At 40.2% G+C, this 27898-nt stretch overlaps 1 protein-coding gene across 1 annotated transcript in view; it reads left to right on the top strand.

Annotated features, from left to right (window-relative positions):
• Nucleotides 1-27898, top strand: part of PCSK2 (proprotein convertase subtilisin/kexin type 2) — a 218249-nt gene that overhangs the window by 29129 nt on the left and 161222 nt on the right. The gene's annotated exons all lie outside the window — the stretch shown is intronic.

Below are 27898 nucleotides of genomic sequence, written 5' to 3'. Positions count from 1 at the left end.
CTGCAACCAAATTTACCATCTTGGCCATGAAGCAGCTCCTTTTCTAATGTCCCCTCTCCCTGTTTTTTCAGAATAGGAATTTTGGTCCTCAATGAATCCTCTCTCCCCCAACCTCTTCTGCCCTCCCTGTACTCATTCAGTTGGGAGATTCTGATTTCTCTCATGCAGTTCACCAGGAGGGAAATTAATAGTCCAGGCAGTTTGCTCTCTGTACACTGGAGGCTTCATAACCTCTTCCCCAGGACTTGGGGGGAAGCAGATGTAAAGAGGGTCAGATGTTTGGAATTTACACCCGAGACTCCTTTTGAGCTGAAGGAATCTAGAATCATTCTTGTGGGGCTTTTCACATGAACATGTGACTGGGTTTAATGTGGGCTTTAATTAGGAATGCTGATGAAACAGACTCCCCAGCAGATCACCGAGAGACTATAGGCAATTTTCCCTTAACTCCTCAACCCAGGGGATCCCACATTCCCTAGAGCAGAAATACAGCCCTGAGAAGTTGCTTGATCTTTGCTTTTGCAGTAAGATCTAAGCTGCCTGCCAGCCCGTGCCAAGCATTCTTAAAGGGTCTGTTGCAGAAGCTGGCACTGTTATCTAAGGGAGATGCTCTCTTTGCTGTTGTAACAGCCTTGGCCCTGGCCCAGCACCGCACCCTTTACCCACCTCCCAACAGTTGTACTGATATCATCTGAACCATGTGACTCCTTCAGTGACGTCGACCTTTCCTATTGTGTTAATAGCTCAATTTTCTATCATAAAAAATGGAACCATAATGCCCACCCTGAAGGGGCAAGTAACTCCAAAAGGAGTGTGCAGCAAAGTTAAGCAGATTCCATGTCCTCCTCCTTTCCTCTGGCTTTCCCTCCCTGCCCTTCTCCACCTTACTTCCGCTCCTCAAAAATCCAGGAGCTGCAAACACACACTTTTAGAATGTGTGTCTCAGCTTCAAGGGAAATGTTGCTTTACAAAAATATGAACAATGCAAGCGAACACCTGTGCAGCAAAATCCACTAGGAAAGCATTGGGGCTTTTACCTCTCTATGCCCAGCCAGCCAGCTAATGACCTCCGCACATTAGTGAGGAGAAAGCAAAAGACACAGCCCTTCAAGATCATGTTCCTGACATTTCTGCAGGAGCCAGACCACTGAGTCAGAAGAGACTAGAGGGAATAGCTCCAGGGCTTCCTCCGGGTTTAATTTGATAACGATTATAAAAAATAGTGTGTGTGTTGAATGCTGCTATCTTAGTTTGGCCTCCTGCAAAAGGCAAACCCTGAGACAGGGACTTGGAAGAGGGTCATTTATTTGGGATACTGATGCTCAGATGCACAAGAGAAAGAGTAAAATGAGTGAGGGAGGTGCGAAAAGCAAATAGAGGGTGAGACTTTTAGCAGGTTCGCGTTGTAGACACCTGCGGCTCAGTCCACTGGGGACGCTCTGAGAGCGTTTCTGTAGAATGCGATTCAGAGCTCTCCTATGAGGAAGGTGGTTGCTCTGTCTCTCATTTCTGAGCTGACCCAGGGTGTTAAATCCCCGGTACTTCTGGACTGCCTCGTGCACAGGCTGAAGAAGCCTTGGGTTTCTGGAGAAAGTCTTTAAGCAGAGAGGCAGAAATTGAGATGCTTGATGCAAGAAGCTGTCAGCAGTGGCAGGTGAACTCAGAGGAAGGCTGCGAGGATATGGGGTTGAGATCAACAACCACTGCTGCGAATCCTACCGTCCAACCCCTGCTAAACCATGTCACTGAACCTCAGACGTCTCCTGCAAGCTAAGTGCTGTACGACTCCCCGTTTACAGGCGCGGAAATAGCAGTTCAGGGCAGCTTGTGACTTCTGAACATCCCATAGTTTGTAAGGGGTCCTCACGCTGCACTGACTTAGATTTCATAAATTAATTTTCCCTGCTCCTTGCGCAAAGTGAATGGTAGAACAAAGGAAGCACTGATTCAGCTCTTTTCCTTGAAGCTTTAAAATATAATTTAACCATTGAGAGAAAAATAGACTCAGAGAGGGTAAGTGACTTCTCTGGGGTCACACAACCATCACTAATGGGGAAAAAAATAATGAAACTCAGGTCTCCTCTCAATACCAGTTCTGATTTAAATAAAAAGCTAAATGAGGGTTGATACTGCTTATAAATTTGTGATTCTTTAAAAAAAAATTCTCACTCATTAATAATTGGATTTCCTAAATCAAAAATAGAGTAGTGGGGAAAAATGAAGTTACATCATTAGTTTATGTAACTTACACGAATTCAACAAACTCAGCTATAAATGGAAATGTAAAAAAGGAGGAGGAAGTAATAAAAGGGTGGGCCTTTCTGCCCACCATTCGGCTCAGCCAGAGTGCCCTGCAGTGGTCGTGAATACATGGGAATGCAGCTAGCCTCTTTCCCTCCTGACTCACAGTGGGAGACTTTCGCCTCCCTGGGTGAGAGACTCTAGCATTTAAAGGTAATACTTTTGATGCAAAATATTTCCTAAGCACAAGCCAACTTGTTCGTCTGCTGTGTGAACAATGAGATGGGACCAGATTCCTTGCGGAAGGAAATTCCACATTCTTGTGGTGTATTGAGACATAGTATTTATCGATTTCTAACTTTCCTAAGAAATATTCAAAGTTAATTTTGATCATGCATAGTTTACACTTTACACACTTCAGAACTCTATCCTTAAGGGTGATTTCTCTAAAAAAAAGTAAACAAAGATGGTATCTTAGCTTGGATTTCCTGGAAACAGACTCTGAGATGGGGAGTTGCATGTATAAAAGATGCTTCTAGGAATGTGGTGTTAGTATCATCTCATGTGGCTCCCTCTGTCTCCAAGCCAACAACACACATCAAATCCTTCTCCTGCTTCACATCCCTCTGCTTCCTCCTCTGCGTAAGGGCTCCTGTGACTCTATTGGGCTCACCCAGATAGCCAGCATATTCTCCCTCTCTTGATCTTAATGGATTAGTTCCTTGATTACATCAACAAAGTCCCTTTCGCCGTGTGATATATAACATAACCACGTAAGTAACACCAGGGTCTGTACACCAGGGGAGTCAAAATGCTGCCCTGAGCCTGGACCTTTCTGGAGGAGTTGGCATGCCTCCTGGGACAGCAGCTTTCTCTAGGCAGCCCAGGTTCCCCTCACTGCCTCCTGCTGGGATTGCATTTGGCTCAGAAGGAAACGTGAATCCATAGGCTCACAGCCCAAAGCTGAGAAACCCACATGGAGTTGATTCTGACTTGGCTTCCCAGCTGGTGACCAAATTCATTTTCTAGATACCTCATTAAAAGGTGGGCTCAGCAGGTGTAAGTCTTCATGGGGCATACGTTTTTGAGAGTGACTTGACAGCATCTGGAGAAGGAGAAATGTGTCAGGGGAAGAAGCAGGGGAGAGATGTCTTCAGTGATGCTCCAACCTGTGAGAAAAGCTGATCTGCTCTAATCTGCTGGTTTTATTATGCAGCAGGGAAGACTTTCTGTATCTCCTCTGTGTGCTGCAGATGTGCCTGGCTTCCTACTTCAAAGAGCTACCACTAGTCCTATAATTAACTATTTGTGAGGAACAGGCGGGAAGTGTTTACTATGGATTCAGAAAAGTACAGAGAAAGCTGCTAAGGAGTAAGCCAGGTTTTTTTTTCCTAGATGTTGTGAGCCCATTTTAAATGATTGCTTCTGATCACACTGCCAATGCATACCAGGAAAGATAAGGAGGTACTCTCTGGAAGACAGCATTCCAGCAAGCCCAGAGATCTCTAAGGAGTTTTAACTTCCTTTAATAGAATTCTAACAAGCCTCAGTGCAGAGAAAAGCAACACAGATAGAAGAAAGTGCTTCTGTGTCATCTTCATAGTTCAGATGGTGAGCTGGCAAACTTTAAGGACTTTCTGGCAAAATCCTCAGTGTTTTTAAGGCAAATTTCTCCTGACTTGCCTTACCTCACTTCTTCCCCAGCCTTCCCAAGATACAAAAAGAAATGTCTTTATATATATAAAATGTCTCTATTATACCTTCTAAAAATGAGCATTTTGTGTTTGCTTATTAAACTCACAATACAACTCCATTATTTAGTTGCTTGCTAGCGAACCATTTATTCATCCAGCAAGTATTTACTGAGCTCACCTACATGCTGAGCACCGTTCTAAGCACTGGGACACAACAGGGAACAAAGCAAAGTACTCCTCCCATGAAGTTTATATAGTGGTGGGGAGGAAGGAGCGGACAAAATCCAGATGAATAAAGCAATTACATGACTAATTGTGAATGTGTTATGAAGATGAACAGAGCAAATTGTGAGGAAAAGGGAATGCCAGGGGAGATGTGCTACTATTTTATAAAAAGCATCCAGGGTTGGCTACCCTGGTAAGGTGACATTTAAATATACACCTGAAAGAGGTAAGGAAGGTATTCATGTGGCTATCTGGAGAAAGGCCATTCTCCTCAGCAAAGGAGCCGGCAAAGGTGAAGGCCTTGTGTCCAGGGCACACTTGATGTGTTCTATGAACAGCAAGAATGCCAGTAAGGCTAGGAAGATGTCAGCAGAAGAGAACAGGGAAAGAAAAGAAATGTGATCAGCAAGGAAGCAAGACCACAGAGGACATTATAGGTCAGGGTAAGGGCTTTGGATTGACTCTGAACAGGATGAGATTTCTCTGCTTTAGGGTAAGTTATAGACTATGGACAGGGCAGGGGGGCTGCACACTGGAAATCAGGAAGATCAGTGGAAGGTAACTGCAACATTTCAGAAGAGAAAGGGTGGTGGCTTAGACCAGGGTGGAAGTTGGTGGAGGTGATGAGAAACAAGTCTGATTTAGGGATATTTTGTGAAGATAGAGTCTTCAAATTTATTGATTCATTTGCTGATGGATTAGATAAGGAATGAGAGAGAAGGAGAGAAGGCAAAGTTAACTCCAAAGTTGTTGACCTGAGTCACTAGTGCGTGGAGGTAACATTTATGTAGATGCGCAGATGGGAGGGAAAGCAGGTAGATTGGAAGTGGGTAGGGAATAAAGAAATTAGTTTGAGCATGTTAACATTTGAGGGTTGCATTGAGTATACAAGTGGAGAAGTAAAATAAGCAAGTAGATTTTAAAGTTTAGGATAGAGGTTGGAGTTGAAGACAAATTGTGGGTCACTCACTTATTGGTAGCATTCAGTGCCATGAGACTAGTCGAAATTATCTAAGAAATGAGTCCAGATAGAGAAGACAAGCTGTGTGGGACTAAACCCTAGGGCATTCTAAAATTTAGAAGTCTGTAAAATGATGAGGAACCAGCAAAGGAGACAGAGAAGTGACAAATATTATAGGAAGAGGATCAGAAGTCAGGCAAAGACTAATCTAGTCAATGTGTCCTATCTCACTCACATTTTACCAGAGTAACTTGACCATCCCTGTGATTATTTCTTACAAGAATCACTTAGAGATATCAATAGAATATCATTTTTCAGTTTTTCCCTCTCTAACCTGTTTTTTCTAAAGTAGTATTGAAATTCATGGTGCACACATGAGCTTATGAAATAAAAATGGTGGCATGAATTTTATCTTAACCAGAAACTGCTGGATCTGGGCTGGGTGGTGTGTTTTAGAGCATGGAGTCATATTTGATTCAGAATGGATTAAGAACCAAGCTCCTAAAACCTCAGGCCCAACTAGACAATATCTCAGAGTCAAGACCCAGTTCTGTGAGCTGCTAGGCAAAGTCACCAGGAAACAGCCTCTGTTCTTCATGGCAAGAGGAGAATCTGAGTTGGGCACTTCTTTTTAATTTTAAGGAACTATGAAAGCTGTGAGAAGGATCAAGTTTGACTGTAAACCCAAAGGAAAGAACCTTAATCTCCAATTAAGAAATATAAAAATCCAAGCTGTATTGATTCAGCCTTGATCACATTTTCTTGGATTTCAGAAAGATAGAATTCCTCAAATAATTTCCTGTTAAGCTTTAAAATATATCTAGAAAGTAATTTCTCACTCCTTAAACCACTGCTCCAAAATGAATCTCATTCAATGCTTAGCTGAAGGAGGCTATCAATGTTCCTTAACGAGCACATAAACAAATGGTTAAAATAGATATGTCTCTCCGGCTACTGATTTCCTACTGTTTTATGAGACAAAGTTATGTTTGGGTTGGATAAGCCTCAGAAAGATTAAAAAAAAAAAAAAAATACTCCAGAACTCTCTTCGGGTATTTTTAAATTGGCTTAGTCATTTTCCTTTTATGATGTCCATTGACATGTTTGTGATCACATCTTCATCTATAAACAAGCTTTGTGCTCTTAAATCCAAGCCAAGGGAATTTTGAAAATGAGTGGAATTGAATTCTTACCATTTCCAGTAGTTTCAAACCCTTGTGGGTTGAGGAGAGGATACAACGGAAGCCAGGTCTAGAAAGGAGTAAAAGGCATCTGGACAAAAAAGATTCATGTCTGAATAACAATCCAGTTGCTGGAGTTTATTTAATTGGTTTCCCATTATCTGTACTGAAAATGCTGTGTTTTCCATCTTCTCTGTGGCAAGCATGTCCCATTTAGCAATAAAGAACTAACTGCCTGAGAGAAAACAGGGAAGACAAAGCAACTTTCCATTTTCCATTCCCCTTGAGAAGGCAGAGCAGCCCACCCTATGTAAAGAATTGCTTGATTGATGTTAGTTTGTAAGGACACCTCTGAGAAATGACAGGCGAAAGCCCTCCCAGAGAACAGGAGAAGAAAACCAGAGTGATTCAGATCTATTGTGTGGAACACACTCAAGTTATTGCCTACTGGGGAGAACAGGAGCACAAAGGAGGGAGTGTGGCTTGAGGTCATTCTTGGGTCCTAACACCAGTTATGACACCAATTAGCCATGTTTCCCTGAACAAACCAATTTATCTCCCAGTCTTCAGTTTCCTTATCTATACAGTGAGGAGTGTAGACAAGTTAGTCTCCAAAATGTCCCTTAGGAGGCCTTGATATCTGAGATTCCAGAAGCAAGCCTGAAGTCCCTCCAACTGGCTAACGTGAAAACCAGAACTAAAATCCACATTTTCCACTATTTTGTGATCCTTCCTTTAAATATCTCTATTTTCATCTGAGCAATGGGGATTTTCTTTAAATCAATAAAGTGGAAGAACTACCATTTATGCTAGCATCTCCATCTTTTACAATAGAATTTCACATTGTGTCTTGTTTGAGTCAGTTCATCAGAGCCGTAAAATTCCACTTCTTGCCTCAAGGGAAACGCTAGGTGATAAGGTAGAGGGTTTTCATCCACTTCAGAGATAATAGGTTCTCTATACCGTTTTATAAGTTGGGATTTCATTTGGCAAGGTGGGTGTGAAAAAGAGGAGTTATTTCAACTAATAAAAAAAATTCGGAAAAACAGTGATTTCTAATTAAGTCCTGTTCTCCACCCAATCAGTGTGTCAGACCAGGATCACAAACAGAACTCTCAGAGACGCCAGGCAAATAAGTTACCAGCTGAGGTGGGTCGGGTGTAAGCAACACTGTAATTCAAGCAAGAGGACAAATGACAACATTTTCTTCTGCCTCGAGGTGGGGAATGCAAGAGGGAGTGGTAGGGACTCTGGAGAACCAGAGAAGACAACCTTGTCAAAAGGAGGAAGCAGAAATTCCTCCTCAAATGACATGGTTGCCAGGTATCACAATTTTCCAAGAAAATACCAACCTTTGGACAAAATCTTTGTGCTCCTTAAAAATGTTAGTGACTAAATCAAACAAAAATTCTTAACACCTTAGAAAACTGAAGAAAATACGTCTACAGAACAAATTTGTCCATGGGACACCATTTTGCAATCCCTCCTCTTCAACTGCCCAAAACAGGATGACTCAGCACCTGGCAAGACACCTCTATGACTAGCCCCTGGCTTCACAGTTTGCAAAGGTGGTCCATATAAAAGGGCTACCTTAAGGCAACCCCAAAGCTACCGCCTTAAAATCTTGGAACACTATCCAGTTTCTGCTTTCCAGGGCCAAATGATTCTATCTGCCACGTGAGAACCCTTCACACATTTGAAGATAGTTATCATGCCACCTAGACCTTCTTCAGAGTAAACTTTCCTGGTTCTTTCAGGTATTTTAGTTGAATGTGGTGCTTATTTTAACTGCCGTCCTCATCACACCTCTCTGAACACTGTCTGAGGACCAAACGCATGATCCAGCTACATTCTGGTGATTTGAGTAGCACCAGAGTCTCACTTTTCAGGTCTTGAAAGTCATTCTTCTATGAACACACCATAGGGTCACTCTAGCTTGCTCTGGAGGTCATAGATCTTATTGTTGATTAATGATGACCCTAAAACTAGTCAAAAATTCTAGTTTCTTCCTAAATATGCTGCAAAACAATCCATCCTTGGAAGATTGGGAGATTGGTCCTAAAGCAAGGACTTGGGTTTAATTTTTGAACTTACTATCTTGCTAGAGTTTATTATGACCTGTCAAGATTTTGTTGGATCCTGATTCCATCTCCTTCTTAACTTCCTGTCATCACTGATTTTGATCAATATCAATATCCTGTACCAGTTCTTAATAAAAATGTTGAATAGAGCAAAAAAAAAAAAAAATGACAAAGCTCCAAACCCTTTGTCAAGGATGATATAAATCTATTAATATAGATTCTAAGGAGTATCTCACACTGACCCCAAATTGACAGGAAATTATAAAGTACCCAAAACCCCAAAAACATCATTCAGGTTAAATGAAGAACAGTGTCTCGCCAGGGAGGCTATTTGAAGACTGGGTTTATATAGCTTAACTCCGTCACTCTGAATCTAGTTGATTTGTTTGTGTACACTGCTGTCTGAGCAATCAGGTTTTTCTGCCATGGAGCAGTCTAATTCAGCCATTCACATGACCAAAATCACCAGACCAACCAGTTTTCAGTCTGGTCTTTAGAGGTAATTTGAATTCAGTTGATAATTTGTCCACACATCTGCAACTGGTTGATGTTTAATCATGAAAAATTTTAATCAAAGAACCAAAATCAATGAGTAATCATCAACACTAATCATGAGAGTACCAGGTGGCACTTAAGTGTGAACCAAATCAAGTTTTTCTGAAACTTAATAAGGTGATTCCTTTTTAATGAGTAAGTCATCTCAGAAAAAGACTAATTCAGGTGAGGAATCCTCCATTCATATTCTCCATGGCTAAAATATATTATTTGGCTTCTCTCAGAGCACTCAAGAAAATTTCTCTACCATTTATTCACGTGACATGGGCAAGTCACTTAACCTTCACTAATTACCTCTATCTTACCATCAGTATCATTAAATAGCAATGGCAGTCCAAATGTCTGAAATAAATTACCTTAATTTTCATCTCTGTCATGGAATCACAATTTCTACAAATAATGCCTAAGATTTCAAGGTTGTAAGAGTGACTTCATTTTTGAAAGTACACATTAGTTTCACAAATACATTATAACTTTTGCCAGAGCAGAAAAGGTGACAGTATCATCTACTTCTTTTGCATTATCTCCCACTTAATTTTCTGCTTAATCTCTGTGCCTGCCTCTACTCCATGAAAACCCTTCTTGTGAATTAAAACAGTATTCTTCACACAGTATTACACTGAGGGTCCTTACATTTTCTACAAGAATTTTGTGAATAATAAAAATATCAATTAAGATAAGCTAGATTATGTTGCAATAATAAATTAACTCCCAAGTCCCATTGGTTTGATATACAAATGTGTACTGTTCACTCATGCTACATGACCAGCATGGGTCTGTGGGGGCTTTATTAACACAATCTTTCAGTAATCTTTCAACTGCTGTTGAATATTCCACCATCTTGAGATGCCACCATCCTGACATGGCTTCCAAGGCACTAGAAGAAAAGGGGAAAAGGAAACATGATAAGCTCAACTCACTCTTAAATGCCTTATTTTGAAAATAACACACATCACTTCTTCTCATCCATTGGCCAGAAAGATACAATGCATGACTCAATGTGAAGAAGCTGAGAAGTCTCGCACTCCCGTGTGCTCGGGAAAGAGAGACAAACTGGCTATGAGGAATAGCAGAAGGCCCTTATACAGTGTGTTTTTTATTCAATAATAAAAATATGAATAAAAGCACATTCTAATCTTATGGGTGATTCCTTGGGACTGAGAATTTTCTATAAGCTCAGCACTCACGTCTATAAGTGTATTGTTAGTAGTTACTGCTATGCAGTCTCTGCCTAATGAGAAAGGATGGGGCATTTGTGTCAAACTGGGGAACTTGAATTTTGCTAAGATGTCTGGAACAACATCTCCCGTGTCATGTGTGCTCTTCTGCAATGTGACCCGGCCCCTCCTCTATCGATAAGTAGAGTCTATTTCTCCGTCCCTTGAATCTGACCAGGCTTGTGACTTTTTGTGCAGTAGAATGTGGTGGGAGTGATGCTGTGCCAATTCTTGGTATATCCCTTAGCTGACCAGTAGCTTCCACTCTTAACTCTTGGAACCCAACGTAGAAAATGTGACTACCCTGAGAACACCTTGCTATTAGAAGGTCAGGCCTGTTGGAGAGGCCAATATGCCACGACGAGAGAGAGAAATGCCAAAGTGCACCCAGATACCAAACACGTGAATGAAGACACCATCTTAGAAGTAGATCTTTCAGCCCCAGTAGCCACTCCACCGGCTGCTTCCTGGAGACAAACCACCCAGCCATGTCTCTTCTGAATTTCTGACCCACGAAATCTTGAGCCAAATAAAAATAGTTGATTCAAGGCACTAACTTTTAGAGTAGTTTATTGTGCAGCAATGGATTATCAATTTTCCCACCATTGAGATGGGGATGAGAGGTGGAGAACTGAGTCAGGAGAGGAGCATGCTGTAATGGACAGACAGGCTGATCACTGAGACGCTACACCCTGGTCGCCTATAGCATATCTGCAAGGCCTTTTAGTCAGGGTTATTGCTTCAGATATTATTATATTTGTGATGCTGTCTATATTTAACTTGCAAACTTGTGTTAGTTTCATGTGTGTATTGGAGGTATAAGCATTAGGGGTTGCTACCAAATTTTATCTTGTGTGTATTTTAAGTACCATATCAAGATTGGGAAGCCAAAGGAAAATGATTTTCCTCATAAAAGAGTCCAGTCCTTGTTCAGGTTTATTCAAGTGTAAGAAATTAATGAATTTGAATAAGATCTGAAAGAGGTGGGTTTCTCCAAAGCATGAACTTTGGTGTGAGACAAAAGCAAAATGGCCCTTTCAGGGCAGAGATGTCAGTAGGTACCACATGAGAGGCCACACGAGAAGCTACACGCATGGTGGGAAGAGTGTTGAAGGAAGAATCAGGAGCAGTGAATTCTAATCACAGCTCCTGTCTTTCATGGTCGGTGTGGGTTACAGAAAACCACTTCGCTTTTATGGTCCTCAGTCCCCCATCTGTGACATGATGAGTGACATTGACTCTGCTCATTTCATGGTGTTACTGTGGCAATCATATAAGATGATTGACAAAAGGTTTCTGAGAACTGTGAGGTGTTGTTATTGTTCACAGAGATTCAGGGCAGCATTTTAAGTTTCATGCCAAAAAATCTAAAAATAACCTGATAAAAAACGTGTAGGAAGTGAATTTAAAAGAACCTCAAAATTATTTTTTAAAATGCAAACCGTGCCTTATCAAGTAGCAAATTACATTGGATTTCAATTTTCTCTGAAGTACGAGGGAACTTGCCGTCTGCTAGGATGCTTGGTCTGGAAAAAGAGGATGAATCCTGAGCTCTCGCTACTCTCTGAGTTCCTGTAAACCTCCTAGTTTGGAGTGTAAACTTGTTTATGAGCTTTGATACATTCAGATTTTAATCTCATGTCCACCATTTAATTTTCCAAGTGCACAAATTTACATAAGTTATTTATCTTCTCGTAACCTCATCTATGAAATGTGATTAATATTAATAGCACCTATCCCAAGGGTTGATGGGAGCATTAAATGAGATAATGCTAAGGTCGGTGATCAAAAGAGGATAGCCGTGATTAGTAATATTTTATTCTGTAGTGTATAATTACAAAGTGACTGATACCGATTTCTGAAAATTACAGTGAAATTTTATTCATTGTTGTCCTTTAACAATGTTACACATACGTCATGAACACATCACGTTTAGTTGAGTAGGTGATTTTATTTTCACTGCAATCTTGCCAAAATAATACCATTTTTAAAATTAAATTCAAGGTTTAACATTAAAGATGGCAATCTTTTGCCCCACCTCTTCCAAGTCCTAGCCTCTCAGAGGCATTATCCATCAATACTTTAACTGCTCCTCGGGTGAACTGCACATTTTAAAATAATATATGTATGCTGAAATGTGCTGGCTTTTTCATTTCAAATGTAGTCTACTGGCTTTTGTCTTTTAAATATATATATATATAACTTTGTTGACATAAAATCAGTTTACAATGTTGTGTCAATTTCTCATGTACAGCACAATGCTTCGGTTGTACATGAACATACATATACTTGTTTTCATATTCTTTTTCACCACAAGTTACTACAAGATATTGAATATAGTTTCCTGTGCTATACAGTGTAAACTTGTTGTTTATCTATTTTATATATAGTAGTGAGTATCTGCAAATCTCGAACTCCCAATTTATCCCTTCCTTCCTCCTTCCCCCCGCCCCGGTAACCGTAAGTTTGTTTTCTATGTCTGTGAGTCTGTTTCTGTTTTGTAAATGAGTTCGTTTGGCTTTTTTTTTTTTTTTTTTTTTTTAGATTCCACATATGAGTGATATCATACAGTATTTTTCTTTCTCTTTCTGACTTACTTCACTTAGAATGACAATCTCCAGGTCCATCCGTATTGCTGCAAATGGCATTTTTCTTTTTTATGACTGAGTAGTATTCTGTTGTATAAATATACCATGGTTTCTTTATCCAGTCATCTGCTGATGGACATTAAGGTTGCCTCCACGTCTTGGCTATTGTATATAGTGCTGCTATGAACATTGGGGTGCATGTATCTTTTCAAATTAGAGTTCCCTCTCGACATATACCCAGAAGTGGGATTGCTGGATCATATGATAAGTCTATTTTTAGACTTTTGAGGAATATCCATATTGTTTTCCATAATGGCTGCACCAAACTGCCTTCCCACTAGCAGCGCAGGAGGACTTCCTTTTCTCCACAGCCTCTCCAGCATTTATCATTTGTGGACTTTTTAATGATGGCCATTCTGACTGGTGTGAGGTGTTGATACCTCATTGTAGTTTTGATTTGCATTTCTCTGATAATTAGTGATATTGAGCATTTTTTCATGTACCTATTGGCCATTTGTACCTCTTTATTGGAGAATTGCTTGTTTAGGTCTTCTGCCCATTTTTAGATTGGGTTGCTTGTTTTATTGTTATTAAGTTGTATGAGCTGTTTATATATTCTGGAAATTAAGCCTTTGTCAGTCACATCTTTTGCAAATATTTTCTCCCATTCCATAGGTTGTCTTTTTGTTTTGCTTATGGTTTCCTTTGCTATGCAAAAGCTTGTAAGTTTTATCAGGTCCCATTTGTTTATTTTTGCTCTTTTTTCTATTGTCTGTGTAGACTGCCTTGGAGAATATTCCTAAGATTTACTTCAGAGAGTGTTTTGCCTATGTTTTCTTCCAGGAGATTTATCATGTCTTCTCTTGTATTTAAGTCTTTGATCCATTTTGAGTTTATTTTTGTGTATGGTCTGAGGGAGTGTTCTAGCTTCATTGATTTACATGCTGCTGTCCAGTTTTCCCAACACCACTTGCTGGAGAGACTATATTTTCTCCATTGTATATTCTTGCCTCCTTTGTCAAAGATTAATTGATCATAGGTCTCTGGGTTTATTTCTGGGCTCTCTATTCTCTTCCATTAATCCATATGTCTGTTTTTATGCTGATACCACATTGTTTTGATGACTGCTGCTCTGTAGTATTGTCTGAAGTCTGGGAGGGTTGTTCCTCCAGCTTCATTCTTTTTCTTCAATATTGCCATGGCAATTGTGGATCTTTTGTGATTCCATATAAATTTTAGTATTGTTTGTTCTAGTTCTGTGAAAAATGTCCTGGGTAATTTGATAGGGATTGCATTAAATCTGTTACATTTCTTTTCCTCAGTTTACTCCGTTATTCTGACAGAGACTGTCCCCCATAGGACATGATATTTTTAAGACTTTTATTCTACCTTCAACTTAGTTGATAGTTTGGCTGGTTATAAATTAAGTTGGAAATAAACACCTCTTCAAATTTTGGAAACGTTGCTCCATTATCTTTGCTTACAATAGTGCCATTGAAAGACCTGATGATTATTCTGATTCCTGCCCTTTTATTTCTCGCCCTCGCCCTCTCTCTCCCTCTCTCTTTCTCTCTCTCTCTCTCTTTCTCTCTCATATGGTCTTCTTATTCCTGTGTTCTAAACTTTCACTGTTATATTCTCTAGTGGAGGTTCTTCTCCACTCATTGTGGCTGACTCTTGGTGAGCCCCTTCAGTCTAGAGCTATGTGCCCTTCACTTCTGGGACATTTTCGTGTATTATTATTTTGATAACTTCTTTCCCTGTACTCTCTTTTCCAGAGACCTAACAATTAGCTGTTGGCCAAATTATAGGATTGATCTTCAAGTTTTCTTATTTTTCCTTGTTTGCTGTCCATGTTTTTTGTGTCTCCTTGTTCTACTTTTTGGAGGAGATTTGGAGAAATCTTTCTTTTTCTTGTTCCTTTATATAGCATCATGCTCATGTTTCATTGATGTAAATTCTGTCTTCTGCAGGGTGTTCCTCTTAGTTCATTTAAACTTTTGTTCTACTTCTTGCATTTTTTTCTTCCCTCTGAATTCACTATTTTATGGTTTTAGTTAGTATTTATTTGATTGCACTTTTATTTTAGAGTATTTTCTCAAATGCCTGATTATCCTTAGCTGTCCATTCATTTTTAAAAATTGATTTGAACCTCGATTTGACTGAATGAAGAAACAGCCCTTTTAGGGGAACCCCCAAATAACAACAGGTCTTATCCAATGAGCATGTCAGTTTTCTAAAGAGGAATGCACCCCCATCCAGCCTGGAGAGAAAAGTCTGGCTGCTTGCACTTTGGGATCTAATCATATAGTACAGTGGTGAGACCATTTTAATTAATCTCCACTTTTAATATAATAGCTATCCCCAGCCCTTTGTGTGTTTGTTGTCCCCACACACAGAGACTTCTGGTTCAGGTTCCCAAACAGTAACCTTAACTGCTCTTCATACCAGTTCTCTACCCCTTTCCTCACCTTCGATGTGGCTGGTGCCTTGATTTTTGAGTTTTTCTGGGATGCCACAGTTTAAGTCAGCTCACATCTCATCGGCTTCTCCTTTGATGTATACTTACATTCCAGCTTCCCAGTTCAGCTAAATCAGTTTTTTGTTGTTGTTGTTATGTGATAAATAACCCATTCCATGAAGTCCCCCATATCAACAAATTCTTTAGCATTCAGCACAGTGTTGTTAGCTATAAGCACATCTCTAGAACTTTTTCATCTTGCATGACTTAAACTCTTTACTCATTGAACAGCAACTTTCCACTTCTCCCTTCACCAAGTCCCTGACAACCATCATTATACTTTCTGCTTCTATGAGTTTGGCTTCTTTAGAAATTTCATATAAGTGGAGTCATGCAGTATTTTCCTTCTGTAACTGGTTTATTTTACTTAGCATAATGTCCTCACAGCTCATCTGTTCATCCATGTTGTAACATATGACAGGATTTCCTTCTTTATTAATTTAAGTTGTTTCAAACTTTTCACTACATAAATGACACTGCATGTCCCTTTGTGCACATGAGCAGTTGCTCCTTTAGGACTGCCAACAGAAACGGAATTGATGGGTCAGAGCTGTGCTTTGACCCTGGACTGAAGGTTAGGCTTCATCCCAAAATGATGCTACATAGATACTGGACATGGGTTCTTCATGCTTCAGAAGGTGTGGCAGAGTCTTCCTCTTATCCTCAGAGTCACCCAGAGGAAGTTCACTGCTGCCATTATGAATTATGCCTTGTCCCCATTTAATTTTATCCCACTTTGGGATGGACTCACTTCCCAACTGTAGAGACATTTGATCTCCAATTTTCCAAGTATCAGTGGTCACCTATTACTGTAGACCAACAGGTTCGGTGCCACATCTGCTGCTCCCTAGCACAGCATGCAATGGAACAGAATAACGAGTTATTAAAGTCATAGGGGACTATACCTCAATATCATGGGACATATTTAATAAGTAGGTGGCTTTGCTCCAGAATTCTTTGGCTAGGAAAATACTCCAGCATCTGTTAGATATATCTTAATAAATGGAAGATTCTCCTTTTATTTCTCCCTTCAGGAAGTGATAATGAGGTATACCTAGTGCCAGGTGTTTAAGATCAAAATATTGCCCAAGTGATTAATTTCCATTCCCCATATCTCATCAGGCTTTCTAGCTGTTCAAATAAGTATATTTGCAAGTAAAGTGTAGCAAATGATAAGCTCCCACGTCAATAGTTTGAGGACCCTATGTCTCCTGCAAAAATCAATTATTCTGGTTTGCTTTCCAGTAACCTCACTGGTTTATTCTCCTCTACGCAGTGCACTTTAACTTGATCAACAGCAAGCAAGTGATATAAATACAACTTGGAGTCAAATCTGATACTCTGTCATCTTTGCCTTCTCCCTCTTTTCCCTGGAGACTTCCTCTATATCTTTTTAAAAAATATTTTAGTTGAATGCAAAGTGGATCTGGTAAAGTTCACCATCAAGTCTCTCTATTTGGGTCAAACTGGGTGTGTAATGCTCCTTCTCAGTTGATTTACCACCCATGTTGACTACCCGTCTATTAGGCAGATATTGGAGGATCCTCTTTATCCTCCTAACTGAAATGAAATTAGAATTCTCCAGTACCTGCAAGGGCCCCTCACCTAGTTTCAACCCTCCTGAAACTCCCTCCTTATTTGAACACTTCTCCTGTCCCTGATTAAGAGTGGAGGCCAGAAGGATAGCCAATGAACTTTGAAGTCAGGTGCTTCTGTCCTCTTGGGGGCAACCCTCAGTAAGGACAGGATCCCAAATTTGGGTGCTTTTCAAAACTAGTTCCAACCTTTGCTGTGATACCAGCATTCCCGAGATGATGCTGAGAATGTCTCAAAAGACCTCTCACCCAGTTTTTCTACCCAATCAGGGTGGTCAGTCTAGGCATGTAAGTGACCATATGCAATGGTTTTTCTTTATTCTAATTAATCTGCCCCCTTAGAGCTGGAATGTCTTGTTATCTTCGAACAGCCTCTTATCACATATTCATCTTTATATTGGCTGCTCCCTGTTGGTGGCTGTGAATCTCCATGCATGCAGTATCTGTTAGCCAAGCAACTGCAGCAAGCAGGATATTTAGGTATTTAAGGATATTTTTCTTGTAGGAATGAGTATGTCTCTGAACCCCTGGACACTGCCCTGCCTCTCTCACTTCACTCCCACGTGTACTGCTTCTGCATGTGAACAAAGGCTTTCTCTGGGAATTGCGGGGGAACGCTCTGTTATCCGACCTGGTTATTGTTACTATGATGCCCCAATAAACCACTTGACAACTGCCCTTGGATACCACCCTAATCTTATATCAATTTGCAGACTTTGAGCTTTCAAGGGCCATGTACACCGCCCATAACAGTACTCTCCTGCTTAATAATATTCTCTATTACTGTGACTTTGTCTTTCAGAAATTTCTCATGGTATATAGTCTACCAAGGGGACTCTGTCTTGTTTTCCAATGTAGTTAAGGGTTTTAAAAGATCTATCGATCTACCTATCATCCTGTAATATCCAAGGATTTGAAGGAGAGGGAGGCGGTCGGGAGTGGCTTTCCCTGTACTATTTGTGCCAATTCCTATGTAACTTTAAATATGGAACATCCGTTTCTTTTATTGGCTGTGCTTGCTTTTGACCCAAATATAATCTTTAGCTTATGGCAAGCTTACTCAAGGAAAATGAGAGGGAAGCGCACCATTGTTGTGCCAAATACAGGCAAGCTCATGCCAGTGTAATGCCTCATCCTCATCTTTTTCATGTAGCTCAAGATAAAAAGAAAATCTCCAAAGGAGGCCTAAAGAACAGCCACATTAATTAAAGGAAAGCTTTCTTTTTTGCTAAGAAGTGCCTAATAACTAATGGACAAGCAAAGGAGACTCATTAGTGGAAATAGTTTCTTTGAAAGTGCATACATGCTGTGAAAAAAGTGTTATGCCAGGCTCCTTTTTTTTTTTAATGAAGTAAGACCTTTTGTCTTTTTCCTATTTATCACACAGACTGGGGAGAATGAGCCTGAGTGAGTCTTGAAGATAAGCTGCCATGATTGGATGACTATTCAGATCTCAGGTTACTGATTTCTCCTTGTTCTTAGGGAAGATTTGTCCTCCCTGCACATGGCCTTACCTGAAGGATGGTTAGAACTGGGAGTCCCTTTAGGGAGTCAGACCTAACTGTAGAAACTTAGACCCCATTAGCCCAGTTAACTGATCATCCATTTGCTAATAGCATCATCTATAAGTCCTGCCCCACTGAGCAACTGGATAGGAACCTGATCCCTTCCTTCAAGATGCTGCAGTCAAACAGGAAAGGACAAGGTGCTACAACAGTTAAATGGATGGATGGATGGATGGATAGATGATAGAGGTACATAGATAAAGAGACTAGAGAATAATTGAAGACTAAGCTCTGTAGACAGACCTATGATGGGAAAAATATTCACAGATAGTGGAGCTTAGGATGAGTGAATCCTCAAGGAGGTTTCATGGGGGTGTGGAGTAATGTCTAGTATTTGGATGATAAAGTGAGATCTCATTTGAATCTTACTTTGCCACCCCACTTCCATCATGATGGCTACACACAGAAACAGCCTTGGAACCTCCAGCAGAAACTGGCCAGTTCAATGAGCACAATAACTCTGGACCACAAGGAGGGACGCTGATCCTGGACTTCCTCACATTCAGTGGCTATGTGTTAGACCAGGTCTACTGTCTACTTCTCTGTCAAGCTGGGGGATGCCTGCCATATGATTTCAAGGGTGAGCTTTTTTTGACAGGTACTTAAGGCTTCAGTTTCTTGTGCTGAAGAACTAAGTCAATAGCTATCTCATCATGCCAAGGAACGATGTAGAGAACAATTAGACTTGAGGTGCAAGCCCTTCAAGTTGTTTACTCCCATCTCAATCGAATTAGCAGCCACACCTAGACGAGGATCAGCAGGCAGAGAAATCACTAATCTACTTCGCTTTTACTCAAGTTTCTCTTTATAGGCATAGATGAACACAATGAACTTCAGAAATTTTGTGACTTTCCTGAGATGACGCAGTTGCCACTGCTGGTGCCATGGCTGGAACCCCCGTCTCCCATCTCCAAGGTGTAGGGCTCCACTGGTGGTCCTGGCTGATCTCTGGCACACATCCATGTAGCATCTAGGTAGCCCTGCCTCATTGGCCATCCCCCCACCATCACCATCTCAACGGAGCTGAGTATTTACAAAGCTCTTCATTCCCCCAACACTGTGTGAGATGGGCCAGAAGGTATCATTGTCCCCACTTTGGGAATATTGTTCCCACTAGACAGAGAGACTGAGGTTTGTGGAACTAACAAGTCAGAGTGAGGATAACACCCAGGTCTTCGGTGGTACCAATGTTGGCCTCTGACTACGTCTTAGCTAACAGGTCTCACCTAATCTCCTGAAACTGCCCCTTATGTTTGGCTAGCTGTAAGGTTCAGCATGCTGTTATTGGCAATGCCTTTCATCCTAATTATGAAAGCATTTCTTAGTTGTTCCTAAGCCATTTCCTAATTGCCACCATGGACATTTGGCTGTTCCTACCAGGAATTATATCTGCTGCATTTTCCCTGTCATTGCCTCATGCGAGAGAGCAGGCTCACACAGGTCGTGAGTCTCTCAATAGCCTTGAATTCTTGATAAGACTGTATTTTCAGTTCCTCCTTCAGACAACAGTGGACAGAGAGGCCTCATGAGAGTAGTAACCTTCAGACTGAGGCCTTGAGGAAATTCTGAAACATGGTACAACTCCTGGATCTGGTCTATCCTGCAAACATGACCCATCATTAAAGCTAAAGAATTAGCAGTGGAATTTTCCTTCCTCCAGACCATAAAGTAGGCCATAGTCTACATCATCCAGGACCTAGCACATCACAGACTCACTCGTGGCTCAGCACTGTGGCCTCAGAGGACACTTGAAAAAAAGAAAAATCTTACTACCAGAATCCACAGAAACTGCTGCAAATAGTCCCATATAATAGTAACCGCAGATTTATTGTTAGTCTTTTCAGTTGAACTGTATTTTATATGAATTTTAATTGAGAAAAAAAAATAATTTTCAAAGCCTGCAGAAAATGCATATATCGAAGGCGAAGATGGCCAAGACTTGCTTCCAAATAAAATCTCCACTCTATTGTCCTGTTTTCCCCACAGTGAGCAAGCTTTGCATAATGAGGGATCGGCTTTTCCTGGAGCCCCACTGCCAAAAATTAGCCATAAAAGAAGACCTTACTACCTGGCACATGTGGCTACTCGGGGAAATTATCTGAAATAAAAACAAGTCAGAATTAGCATAACAGTGCATAACAAAACCCAGATGTCTCTTGAATAAAAGGTTAACCAAATGCTAATGTTACATGAAAGAGTTTCAAAGGCAGGAGGAAGAACGTTGAGGATAAACAGGGAAATTAGGTGCAGCCTCCATGCGACTGAAGGAGCAAGCTTCCTGCGCGGAATCTTTCTTTAAAGGAAATTAGCCTTTTCTTTAACACCTAGAATGTGTTAGATGCTTCATAAGAAATGTACTAAATCCTGTTTGGGAGTTTAGGCTTAAAAAAAAAAAAAAAGGCAAAATTACTATGATGCATTTGAAGGGAGAAAAATGTAGTGATGGCTGAAATGCTCTGACTACTTCCTTCAGCCCCATTTTGGTGGATATTTACATATAAATCCTGGTTTTGTCAAGAAGTCAATCAGCATTTGCAATGTTTTTAAGCCCACCTGCTTTGCTTCCTGGATTGCAGACCGGTCCTGGTCTCACTTCCCAACACCTTCACCCTTTGTCCCTACTCTGACAGAGGAGGTCATTTCACAGTCCGTAACAGAGTTCTCCAGAGAAGCAGAACTAACAGGATGTATGTATGGAGAGAGATTTATTTTAAGGAATTGGTTGGTGTGATTTTGGGGACTCCAAAGTCCTAAATCTGCAGGACAGGGTGGCAGCCTGGAAATTCCAACAAGAGTTAATGGTGCAGTCTTGAGTCTGAAGGCATCCTGCCAGCAGAATTCCCTCTTCCTCAGGGGAGTTCAGTCTGCTCTTAAAGCCTTCAACTGATTGGATGAGGCCCACTCACATTATGTAGAGTCACCTCCTTATTCAAAGGCTACTGATTTAAATTATAGTCACATATAAAATATACCTTCACAGTAACATCTAGACTGGTATTTTATCAAATATCTGGGCACCATAGTGCAGCCAAGCTGACATATAAAAGTAAAATCATCACACAGTCCAATGGGCAAGGTCAACAAATCAAATAGCAATTGATGCACAGGGCTGTCAGGGAGGGCTGCAGAGAGAAGGTGATGAGTTGGAGAGTAAACCACAGCAAAAAAGCAAAGGGCATGGAGGCATTTCAAGGATCTTCATGTTCAGAATGTTTTTAAAGTAGAGGGCGCTGAGGGGGTGCAGGGTGGAGGGAAAGGAGGGTGATATAAATGCTCCTGAAGTAGAAAGGCCAAGGAGGAAAACGATTATTCCTTTGTGATCAGTGTGATTTGCTCCTTGAGCATAGGAGCAAATGTGGGTGTATGTTTTTTAACTAGTGGCTTAGGGATCCCCACACCTTACTGGAAAGAGGTCCTCAATTCTCCAAGAACAGTGGACCCTCAGAGACTGCAGTGCCATTAGAAGCCATAGGTGGCACTCTTCTGGTCTAGCCAGGCACCAAACCCACAGCTCTTTTAGTTAGAATTCCCATTCCTGGCCACCTAGTGTTTCCCCTTGGAGGGTCTTTCCTTCTCTCCTATGATGCCCTGCCTTCCTTAAGCAAAGTGATCTTGCTGTACCCACAGGCCAGCTCTGCACTCTGGGTCAGGTACATGCTCTTCCCTCCTCCCAGCCTCCATGGGGCAGCTCTGCTCTTAGGCGAGCCCTTCTTGTGGAAGATGACATCAGCACCATGACAAGGATGTCCTTTAATGCGGCTTCCATCTAACCTCTGCTTTAGCAGGCACCCTGTTACCCCAAGGCAAATGAGAGTGCTCCCAAAGGCAGCAGAAATCCAGGAAAGCCTTTCAGAAAGAGGAATGACAAGGGCTTTGCAAAATGGTCTGGCCCGGTTGGAGGGTGGCGCTGACAGAGAGCAACACCAGGGCGACAAATCGAGAGTACAGAAGAGAGACAGGAGAGCCCAAGAGAGGCAGCAGAGGATTCTCCACTCCCCGGCTCCACCATCCAGGCAGCAATGCCTGTGTTACAGGCTAGATCGTGTCCTGCCAAAACTCTAACATGGAAGTCCGAACCCCCAGTATGTCTCTATTTAGAGACAGGGTCTTTAAAGACCTAACTAAGTTAAAACGAGGTCATTGGGATGGGCCCTAGTGCAATATGACTAGGGTCCTTATAAATAGAGGCGATGAGAATGCAGACACACACAGAGGTGAGGCATATGTAGAAGACACAGAGAGAAGACAGCTGTCTACCAGCCAAGGGGAGAGACCACAGAAGAATCCAACCTGGCTGACACCTTGCCCTCAGACCTCTGGCTCCAGAACAGTGAGAAAATACATTTCTTTTATTAAGCCATCCAATCTGTGGTACTTTGTCACAGCCGCCCTAGCAAAAGAACACACCTGGCTTTACTCTAAATCAAATCATAGTTAGCAATTCTGAAAGGCTGCGGCGAGCTATCCTAAACGGCTACAGGAAATGAAAAGGCTGGGTCCTGGGCTGTGCTATCGGATCACAGGAGGAAATAAGGATGCAGATGTTGCTACAAATCACCTTGTGCCCAGAAGGAGACGTTTCATTTCACTCAACAGAGGAACAGCAGCAGGGTCCCAGATGATGCTGAGTAAACAGTGATAAAACCCCTCATCATTTTGAAGATAAATTTATGCAGTGCTGTCATCTCTCAACCTTGTTTGATCTTGTAAGCTCATTAGATTAATTCATATTTAGGTTGAAGAGCAAAATGTGTGGTAGAGTTGGTCTTTTTGAAGCCTTGGTTTATATATTTAAAATGGACCTAATTAGTTTTGCATACAAAACACCCACAAGAGGTAACAGATGCATATTGGGGGGTCAATACGACCCTCTCTTAAAAGTGAACACACTGAGAATAACAAGTACTCCAGGTGATGCTGGATGTCAGTAGCGGGGAGACTGTGCACGCGCGGGGCAGGGGGCATAAGGGAACCCTCTGCACTCTCCACTCCACTTGTGAACCTAAAGCTGCTCTAAAAAATACAGTTTATTAATTTAGAAAGAAAACTGACAATAGTAACAATTAAAAAACACTTACTGTTTAAAAAAGCAAACACATCCATTTGTCAATATCTGTATCTATAAATCAATGTAGATCAAGGTGCCAGCAGGTTGGGTTCTTGGTGAGAGCCCTTTTCCTGGCACTAATCTTATCACTGGGGCTCCATCCTCATGACCTAATCTAAACCGAATTACCTCCCAAAGACCTCACCTCCCAATACTATCACTTTGGGGGTTAGAGTTTCAACATTTATTTCAAAATCAAATCAACATTTGCTTGCATTTCCTTTCACTCTTTCAATTTTAATGCTAATTCATCTTAAATTTATTTTAGTATATAGTACTTTTTTCTTTAAGTGTTTTTTTCTTTTTTTTTAGAAAAAAAAGAGAAAGGTTTTAGAAAGATCTTCCCAATGCAATCCTTCAAAAAGAGAATAAGAAAAACTACTTTTATATTTTCCTGTATTTATACAGGATAAAATCATGAAAGTATCTGACACATTGATTAGCAATGTACTTTAACAAGGCTAATCTATTTGGAAATTATTTTCAAGGATGATGTGATATGGGGATTTCTTTTTCAGATAGCTAATTGACTCAACACCACTTGTTTTATTTATCCAGCCCTAATAATTTGACTTTGTTATATACAAAGTTTTATGATCAGATATTTGAACTGAGTCTCCATTAAGCTCATAGATAATGAGGAGAAGGCGAAATCGACACCCTGAAGGTATCGCGTCTTCCCCTTTGAGATCACGGTATGTCTCCCAGTTTATTTACATCTTCTTGTGGGTCCTTCAGTAAAATTTCATAGTTTTATTGACTTAGTTTTTACATATTTCCTATAGATTTGTTCCTAGGGCTTTTATCATTTGGATTGTTATTATGAATACTTTTCTTCTAAAAGACTATTGCCAGTGCATAGGGGAGCTATGAAATTCTTAAATGTTGATTTTCTCCAGCTTGCTGAATCTTATTAATTACGACAGCCTGTATACAATCCTCTTGAATTTTCTAGGAAAAACTCAGATGACATATAAATAATGATCATTTGACATATCTTTTATAATATTTATACCACATATATTTTTCTTGACATTTTGGTTACAACCTCCAGAAAAATGAACAAAAAGTTATCAGTGTGGGGCATCCCTGTGTGGTTCATGATTTTAATGTGAATGCCCCTGTTTTGTTTCTATGTCTTTTGGTTCCTAACAAATACTATTTATTATGTTTCAAAACATTTTTTATTTTTCTAATTTATAAAAAGTATTTATCAGAAATGACAACTTATCAAATATACTTGATATAGCTACGTGATTGTATTGTTTGTTTCTCCATTAAATATTAATTTAATGAAGTACATTGATAGATTCCCTAATATAAAAGCGCCCCAAATTACTAGATTAAATTTTACTTTGTCATGAGACATGATCTTTATTATATTCTGGGTTTAATTTATTGATATTTTACTAAGAATTTTTTAAATCTATACTTTTAAAAGATATTTGTCTGTAGTTTCCTTTTTTGACAATCTTTTTCTTAAGAATTAAGTCCATAAAACGAACAAGAAACTTTTTGTTTTCTGATGCTTCTTAGCAGTTCAGATACCAAAAGAACAACATGCTCCTTGAAGAGCAATGTAACTCACTTTAAAACTGGGCTATTCTGGTCCTTCTTTAGAAGTGTATCTTTGACAACTTTCAACTTCTTTTTAAGTGCATATTTCCTATTCAGGTTTTCTACCACCTCCTGAGCCCATTTTGGTAATTTATATATCCCTTGAAGGTACTTACTCATCTCAATTATCAAATTTGTTGCTGTAAACTTATGTACAGTATTTTATTATCATTTAAAAATACCTTCAGTATCTACACTTATATGCTTCATTTCTACTCTGCTGTATTTCTAGTTTCTCTTTTTCTCTATTTTTTAAAATTATACTTTTAAAAGGTTGCCTATTACCTTAGCCTTTTCAGAGAACCAAAACCTGGATTTATTCATCAATACTACTCTTAGAGGCGTGGATTTTGTTTCTGTTTTTATCTTAATAGTACCTTTCCCCTATCTCCTTTGAAACTATTGTTTTTGGTTTTTTGAGTTAATACTGTTATTTTATTTACAGTAAAAGCTATATATCTTTTATTTATAAATATACTTTCGTAAAATGTTTTCCTTTGGTTCAAGAGTTGAATTCATCTCACAGGCTTTGAAATGTGATCTTCCATGATTATTCCCTCCTCAATAGCCTATGATTATTTTTGAGTGTTTGAAGAAAATGTGCAGTAACTCCTAGACCACTGCAGTTTTCTGCATAATAAAATAAAATATAACAATATAATAAAATCTGCTGTGTTCATTGAGCTACTGAGTCCTCTATATCCTTATGATTTTTGCTCTTCCTAGTCTGCCAGCTTTTGAAAGAAGTATTTAAAGTCTCCACTATAACTGATGTCCAGGTGATTTCTCCTTTTATTGCTAGGAGTTGTTGATTTGTGTATCCCAAAGTTATAATGGAAGAGTCAAGATCTGTGACTGTTGTAGCCCCCTGGTGGGGGCTCCTTTTAACAATATGAAATACTCTCTTTATTCCCTTTTAATACTTTTTACATAGTTTCCGTTTCTCCCAATATTAACTTTGCCAGCCCTGTTTGTGAGGTGGTGGTGGTTTTGCATTTGTTTGGCGGCACTTCCACCATCTATTTTCAACATTGCTCTTACGGGTGTGTCTCTTGGGGATAGTCTGTAACTCGCGTTTGCTTTGGTTTATTCATTTGGATGATCCTTGTCTTTTGTTAGGTATCTGAATCATTCATATCCATTGTGATCACTGATTTACGTGTATCTTATGCCCCTCATTTTAAGTCTTCTGTATAGTATACTTTTCCAATATCTCCTTTCTTTCCCTTTCCAGTCTTGTGCTGGAATAATCAACTTTACGTTATTTCTTCCACCCTCACACACAAAGGTTAGACAGCTTCAAATTGAATCCAGGACCCACAATCCATTTTCCTTTGAACTCTGTGAACTTTATTCTGTTTTCTCCTAGCATTTAATATTTCTAATAAAAAAAACTCCAGTACCTAAGAACTCCAGTTTAAGTCTCCCTTTTTTGCAATTTTTTTGCCTTGTCTAAGAGTTTATAGAAGTTTACCTTTATCCTAGAACTTTAGAAAATTTCTCAAGATATGATTTCTTCCCAATAATCTATTCCGTCATTCAGTGAGGGTTACCAATCTGAAACAAAATCTCTGTAGATCAAAAAATTTTGCTCACTTACCTCCATCACCCCTGTTTTCTCTTTCTCAAAGTGATATTATATAGATGTAAAATATTCTACACTTGCTTTCTTTCTTTCTTCCTTTCTTTCTCCCTCTGCTCTGTTCTCTGAGATAATTCCTTGAATTCATCTTCTTATTCATTAACTTGGCTTTTAGCAATGTCCATTTTATACCTAAATTGAATTTGGGGTAGCAATTGTTTTGAATTTCTTAAAAGGTTCTCTCTTTCCTGTTCATTCTCTTCTCGTAGCAAATTGTTCCTGCCGTATTGATAGAGGTATCCCACAAATTTCCCTCAGGTCGTGAATTCAGAACTGGGATACTCTCCCCTGCTTTTTCCGTTGTTTCAGTGAGGTCCACACTTATATCCAGGTAACATTTATTGAGAGTTCAGTGTGCTCCAGACATTGTTTGAAATGCTTTACATATGTTAACTCAATTAATCCCAAACAACCCTTGAGGTTATTATCACCAACATTTCGCACGCAAGGAGAATGGGGCAGAGCCTGGATGCCAACCCTGGCCATCTGGCTCCGGAGCCCTGAAAGCCCCACCAAGTTCAAGGCTGGCATTTGTTCTTGATGCTCAGGTGGTTTCTTCTTTCAGGCTGCTGCTTCTACAGATATAAGTCCATGGTTTTCCTGTTACCTGCCTTATTTTCATAAATTAAAATGTATCTATATTCATAACCAGTGTGACCTGCACCCCTGCCCCTCCCTTAGTGAGGTAAAATGATAGCAGGAGATCTGTGACGTGCTTGTTCTAAGGATGATGTCTCCTTGGGGCAAAAGCTGTGCAGCTTCTCAGGGTGCAGGGCTCCGAGCCCCAGGATCCGGTGTCTGTCCAAGTCACTGAGCCAGCCCCTGATGGCTGCCGGGCAGAGATGTAACTGTCAGTGTGAAGCAGCAAGGCTGCCTAAACAAAGCTAGCCAAGTCCCCCAGGGCCAGAGACACGGTGTGGCAAGAGTAAACGCCAGCGGCAAACGAGCAGGACATCAGCAGAGTCTGCTAGACATCTCACACCAAAAACCCCCAACATCCCAGAACGGGAGAGAGCTAGTCACCCACATAAATCATGAAACCTAGATCATTGGTTCCCTTTTATCTAAAAGTGTTTTAAAAAATAAATAAATACTGATTTTTTTAAGA

Source organism: Camelus ferus, chromosome 19 (genome assembly GCF_009834535.1).
Source record: "Camelus ferus isolate YT-003-E chromosome 19, BCGSAC_Cfer_1.0, whole genome shotgun sequence".
Lineage (NCBI taxonomy): Eukaryota > Metazoa > Chordata > Mammalia > Artiodactyla > Camelidae > Camelus > Camelus ferus.
The sequence above is the reverse complement of the archived record's forward strand: the minus strand, read 5'-3'. Positions and strand labels throughout refer to the sequence as shown.